We start from the raw sequence: 7,199 nt of genomic DNA on the forward strand, positions 1-7,199 counted from the left end.
GACCCAGTTGGCAGTACATAACCGCCCACTTCCTCGATGCGCGCCGAGCCTGCCTGAGTGGAGGTTCGCAAGAGGCATCTTACCTATCAGAAGGCGTGCCTTCGTCCCTGCGACGTCAGGAATGATTGACCTGTGTCCCTTCTGCTTGGCCCGAGAGACAGCGGAGCACATCTTTCTTGACTCCTAGAGCGTCTGAGAGATATGTTCGGCCTCCCCGGGATCCCATACCCCACCGTGCGCTACTTCAACCCGCTTCCAAAGGAAGGGCGCAAACAGTTTGTCTTGACACTGGCAGAGGTCAACTATCAGGTCTGCTTGGCCCGCTGCAAAGCGGCCTACTCGAACAAGACTCCGAGCCTCCATGAAGTGAAGGCCAAAATCAGAAAAGAACTATGGTTCCACCTAGAGAGAGAGAGAGAGACGCCACTTAGGGAGAAAGAACTTTTTTGAAGAATGGGGACACCCCATGGTGATGTTCAAAGAAAAAAACGGAAAACTCGAAGTGAGATATTAGAAGACTTGCTCGCGTCAGGCTTCGACCCACCGGGGTGGTGCGGACGTGGTGCATATGCACTGCGACCCCACCCCGGTGGGAACAGGCCGGATTGCATGAGCCCCTCGGCAGGGAAAAGCCCGCTCCCCGAAACAAAAAAAACCCCAAACCTTATGGTGCGGGAGGCCTTGCCTGGGGTAGCCGTAGGGTGATGATGGTCGCAGGTTGAGGTCTGTACCCTCTCAGGAGGATCGCACCTAGTGCATCCTTCCTTCCATCTGACAAGGCGAGGCGAAGGCTGCGCTCTGCCCTGCCGACGCTGCAGTGATAACCACCCTACGGTGACGTGCCCGGTGCGCCGTTCCTACGCAGCGGCAAGTGCGTTTCCTCCACTTACACCCATGAAGCCTACAGTGCCGGCCCCATCTGGCAAGCCAGCTGAGTCGGCTAACGGCCACTAGGAAGTAGTACAAATAAACTCTTTGGAGGGCACTACACCAGAAACGTTGCCGAATTCGACTCCTGGTGCACAGGCGGAAGGAACAGCCAGCAGTGGCGACGTAGCGTTTAACAAGCTCACGGCTGGTCCATCCCAGCCTGAGATTGCTTGCGCGACCATGGCTGACGCCTCGGTGACCCTGGATCATCGTGTGAGCCTCCCGCTATCAAGGCAGCTCCTGCCACATCGTCACCGGAATCTCCGTTCACGTCTAATGTTCCCGGCGTCCATGCCAAGCATGGAGTTAGCGGAAAGAAGCTGTAGTCGGCATCTACGGCTTTCGCTCCACCGAAAACCCACGGTGTCCTCGTAACGCACTGATCGTGTCATGAAGCTGGCGGCGACACCGGCCACTGCTGGCGTTTCTAAGTTTCGTGGAGCCTTGGAGAAGCAAACGGGACGCGTGAATAGGCTACCGGCATTGCGAAAGTACTTAAAGGAGTCATCTGTGGTTGTGAGCCAAGAACAGGATGTGGATGATTCCTGCAGCTCTTTTAGCCTTAGTTTCGGACACTCCCCGTCGCTTTCTATACTCAGTGAATGTGATATGGCCATGGAGCTCCAGCGAGAAGGGAATAAGCGCTGTGTTTCGTCGCCGACCTCAGGATCGGACATGGCACAAGACGGTCGCCAGGAGGAACAGCCTCCCAAGAAATCCCGTCCTTCTGGAGGGCCGGGAAGCTCCGCTTAATGTGAGTTCAAAGCACTTTCGTGATGCCACCTCATTGCACGCATCTGCCTTAATGGCGTTCGAAACTCAATACCCGATATGGCATTAGGACTGAAAATTCTTTAAACGCCGGGTTTCGGAGTACGCGAAAACAGATAAATATAGTAGATTTGGCTTTAAGAACAAACTGTGGTATCTTGTGTCTTCGCGAAACAATTTTTTTTACTCTTTCTGATGTATTGGCATTTAAGCGCGAGTTTAATTTGGGGTAGTACTTTTCTTTCGCCACTTCGCGCTCGAGTGGCGTAGGAATTGTGGTGCTAAACTGATCCTTCTTGCGCGGTTATCACTTCACATATTGTAACAGTTGTTACACAATTACACACGTGTCAATATGACGGGTTTGGGCGTGTGCTAGAGCTCAATTGCTTATTTTCGGCTTTGAGGTTGCGCATCTTGTGCATTTATGCTCCGGCGGATGCCAGCCTTAATAACGTCATTAAAGGGTTGGATGCTTACTTTTTAGACGGCCGCCATGTAATAACAGCGGGCGATTGTAATTGTGTCATAGACTTATGTAAATGTTCAAGGCTCTAGTCGAGGGTGACCGACTTGGAACGCACGTGAACTGCAGCGCCTGGTTCAGCAATTTGCGCTTCTTGATGTGCACGAACTCATCCATGGGTCGCGTTTCTGCTGAACATGGCATCGTGGTTCATCTGCGCGCAGGTTAGACCGCGCATATGTGCCGCAGTTCCTTTCTATGTATGTGCCAGCTATGGATGTTGTGACCTTGCCTCAGACGCCCATTATTATTTCTGACCACCAGCCAGTCACGCTCAGTTTTTTTTTTTCCTAGCGCTGACTCATTTCGTCCGTGGTATACTGCACGATTCACGTTTGGGTGAGAGCTTTTAGTGAGCTTTACTTGTCTCACTTTCTGACACTGGTGAAAATGTATGAGACACGCTCAAATCAATTTGGCGCAAATACAGCTCGGAAGAGGGTCGTGCACTACGTCGTCGCGTGTGTCAGCAGCTGGTAGATACCGCTGCGAAGATTCGCATCGCGTACACAGCGGGTTGGCATTCCCCTCTGATGCGCGCCTGGTGCGACGAGTTATACATAGCCGGTATCATTGCCTTATTGGAGCCTCGTTCCTTTCGGCGGCGGCCTGGCGGAGGAGACGCAGCCCATCTGCACATCCTGAGGTGCTTCGATTTGCGCGGTGAAATTACATCCATAGCTCATCGTTCAGCGGAGCGCCCCTCCTCTGCGTCATATCAAACTCGGGATTCTTGGCGCATTTCAAAGGCATAGCGTCTTCAGATATTGCGATTGATGTAAGAGCTGTAGAGACGCTTCCAATGTTAGCTGGGGTGCCGCTGGTCAGCCCAGAAGTGCATGATGTGCTTTCTGCACTTCCCTCTTTAGAAGAAGTAACGACAGCTTCAGGGTCAATGAAGCGCGGGTCAGCGCCTGGGCCTGATGGGCTCCCTGTGGAAATTTATTTGGGTTACTGGGACGTTTTTGGTCCAGCACTGACCAATGTTCTTCGACAGTGCTTTGAGCATTTAGATTTGCTTTTAGCAATTAGAAAGCATTTAGAAAGCTAAATTCTTTGAGTATTTATCTTTCGAGGAGAACGAATAATTTTGATATCACAACGTGATCCTGAGTCATCTCGTCCAGAAGAGTAGAGGCCTATCACCATTCTAAACGTAGACTACAAGGTTCTCGCAGCCATCGTGGTTCGGCGCTTGAGGAGTGTGATGGCCTCCCTCATTGGTTGTCATCAGGTGTGCTCTGTTCCTGGCGGGGAAATACATAGGTTGTCGTATACCACTCGTGATATTATTGATTACACACAGAAGCGTTTAGCTAGTGGTATCCTTGTTTATGTAGATCAAGAAAAAGCTTTTTGCTGGCTAGAACATGGCTACATATAGGGCGTTCTGGATGCTCTTCGGTTTTCTTGAAATTCCATACGTTTAATTAAAAGCATCTATGATGGCATTCAAAGTACACTGGCGATGGATAGGTGGGAAAGTGCCCCTTTTCCTGTGACCCGCGGCGTCCGGAAAGGTTGTCCCTTCTCGTCTCTTTTGTTTGCTCTCGCCTTAAAGCCTTATTTGAGGCCGATAATTACCAATCAAAGTATCCATGGCCTCCTTCTTCCAAGGTTTCAGATGCTGCGTGCGACTGCTGACGCGGATGACATTACGTTGTATCTGTGTGATGAAGCCAGCCGGCTGCGCTGCCTTTTTTGACATATACGGCTATGTATCTGGGGCTGCTCGCAATTTTTAAAAAGTAAATATCTTTTAATTAGCAGGCCAGAAGCGCGCCTCAATGGTACCCTACCAATTAGCGCAGCAACACAATCCGTATCATGGCATTGAGTCACATAGGATAGCAGCTTCGGGGTGGAGTTCCGTCTTAAACGAGGTGCGCAGCAAGGTCGCTACAGCCAATGCCTTTGAACTACCCATGCTGGAGAAACGTTACCTTGTCCACATTTTGTTCTGCGAGTGAATATGGTACCTCGCACATGTAAGGCATTCACCTCTCAGAATCTTGTGTTCCCTTCAGTCTCTTGTAAGTTCATTTTTTTAGCAGGTCGCACGAAAGTAGTATGCCGTACGGCACTCGGCCAGCCACGTTCGAAGGATGGGTTCGCCTTCACTTTGTCTGTCGGCTGCTGGCTCTGCGCTACCTTCTTCGTTTGCTGCAGGGTGATGAGTGCCCAGCACGAGTGCTTGACTTCTATTTTTTAGGCACAAGTGTGAGGGAGCTTGTCCCTGACATACCACTCAACAGGGGACCTCAGGCTTTCCAGATGCCTGTGTTTTATTCGTGTATGGTGGCATTTTGTCGCCACGCCCGGCATGTGAGCCAGGACTTAGACATCTCGGCGAACAGAATAGTACAGTCGATGGAAACGTTACTCCTTCCGCTGGTGCCTGCGGAACGTAGGCGAAGGTCGGATCCACTTGTTGGTTACCACTCACAGCATCGTTTCTGTCAGGGCATTTACGTGACTTTATGTGGCTTTTGGAGGGGAGGGTTTTGCCTACACAAGGCCGGCTGCAACGATGGAGCATTGTGCGGACAGCGCAGTGCCCCAACTGCCCACTTCAAGAATTCGTCACATGGCCCAATAATGCGTCATTGCTCGTGTTTTTTGGAGGGCAGTTCATGCCGGTTTCTGAAGTCAAGGTGTTAACCGATTTCAGATAAATGGTAGATGTCCTCGCGGTCGCTTTGCACGATTGCCGATTGTAGCTGGTGCTTTCCCATTATGGCGCAATCGTTGTGAGGCTGTCGCATCGAGCCGGCGCCGACGTGCGCTTTTCCCTGTCCTGGTGCGTCAACGAAAGGCGGTCGTAAGCTTTCTGGCTGAGGAACTTTTCTACCTTGGGGAGCGAGAGTTCTTTCGCCAATGGTCTTGCCCTTTTGTTTCCGTGTCGGATGGACGTGTCCGGGTAGTTTTTAACCCACCTTGGTACCTCTAATATAAGGCAAATATATATGTCAACTCACAACTCTATACATCGCAACACACATGTACAAACATACTGTGCATTGCGATTGCTGTATATGTTTATATCTATTTTATTTGGCAAATTATTCTACCCCGTCTATACCCTCATGAATATTGTCATTCAAAATTGTATATATCATCACGAACAGCCAAATTTTATTACGTATATACTGATCTGTGATGTATTTGTTCGTTAGGGTGTATTCTCAGCGGAGCGTGCACGCATCGAGGCACCCTAGTTTAACCTTATTTTTATCGCCATTTGGCATCTGCCACGTCAAATTCCTGAGCTTGAACCGTATTAAACCTGGATGTAAGGAGCAAAAGCACCCGCAGCCGTGGAGACGCACGGATACTGAATCCAAGTACGGCGGCTAAAACCCAAATGGTTTGAATTCAGTGCAATCTTTTTTTAGTGTGGAAGACAAAAAAAGATGTCATGGCGAGACATTGGTCAGTCATAAGCGCCATCTCTCTCTCGGTTGGCTAGTGAATGAAAAACCCTCGGGCAGACTCCCGCGTTGGAGCCGTTATACCGGACTTAGTTTTAATAACTCGAGCGAGGTCACGAGGCTGTAACCTCACAAAACAGCTTAGCTAATCAGAATGACGGCACAAACTAGAAACATCGGACAAGATTCCTGGTCGGAGTTGGTGAGTGTATGAGTACTTTCCCGGGGAAACTAAACCTCTCCGATTAAGGCTCAGCGAGCTCATGCGTGCTGCAAAGGCCACCGCCAAGCTCACCCTTTCCGGCTACCAGGGCACCCACATAAGCCTCTGCTTCACAAGAAACCTAGCGGTTTTCTGAACCTCAAGACTACCTGCAATTTGAAAATTTGCCAATCTACAAAATATCGAATTAAACGGAACTAAACAGCGACTAACCAACGCTGTGATCAGATTCCTCCCGCTGTGTGATACGTGGTATTGAAGCCAACACAGCCAGCGCATGAGCTGGCTGTGTTACCCAACCAATGTGCCTCAGGCTGCGCCATTCCCTCCACCGGCATAACGGGAAGGTAGTGGAGGGTGGCAGCTCCTGGGCCTATTGGGCTTGGAATGGTAGGCCCCTGCCGTTTGCGGCGGGGGCTCACTTGTCACCGGCGGTCGTATCTGTTGTAGACCGTCATCGCACCCGCCACTGCTTCGGTGGCAGGCGACAGCTGTTAGCCCAGTTACACACCCCATTGACGGTGTCCCCCTTTCTCCTAACCTCCGCTCTAACCTCATCATACCTCCCATCCCTAAAAACATGCACCCTGAGCGAGACCAGGGCCGCAGAATAGCCAGGGCTCACGCCCTTCACAGACAATATAGCGAGGACCAAGAGGTGGTCTACGTGGGTGCAGCAGAATATATACATCAGGCTCCCGTATCGTCCTGTCTGTAGCCGACAATCAATCAAAGCTGCTTACTTACAGCTCTATAATCAATTCTACCACAGAGGCAGAGGAGGCAGCCATCGCGCTTGCTCTCATCTCTACATCTGCCACAAAAATTATCTCCGACTCCAAATCTGCGATTCTAAATTATGCCAACGGCTGTATATCCCGTACCGCTGTTCGTATATTACGCTTTCTGGCAGCCCCGGCACCCCATACCCTCATCTGGATGCCAGCACATGCTGGCCTCCCTACCACTCCTACCAAACTACCTTCACCGCTATCCATTCGTCAAACCGATTCTTCTAATTAAAGCCTACTACACTAAACTGCGCTACACGACGATAACTCTGCCCCCCCCCCCTTCCTCGCTTGCGGCACGGATTACCCAGCTCAAACCTCAACAAGCACATGTAGAAATCCGCTGAAAAACCTGACGCACCTCACGTCAAGCCTGAAAGAAAACCTTGCGAAACGACTTGATATGGACCCCTGGGCAGGGAGACATAGCGAATAACGTCAAGGCGGATACCACCACTAGAGCTTGCGCTAACCAAGCAATGGAACGAAGCCGGGACCACTGAGAACGTCCTTCGAATCCACGGGCA

The sequence above is a fragment of the Amblyomma maculatum genome, chromosome 9, assembly GCF_055883805.1.
Source record: "Amblyomma maculatum isolate TAMU_Amacu chromosome 9, ASM5588380v1, whole genome shotgun sequence".
NCBI lineage: Eukaryota > Metazoa > Arthropoda > Arachnida > Ixodida > Ixodidae > Amblyomma > Amblyomma maculatum.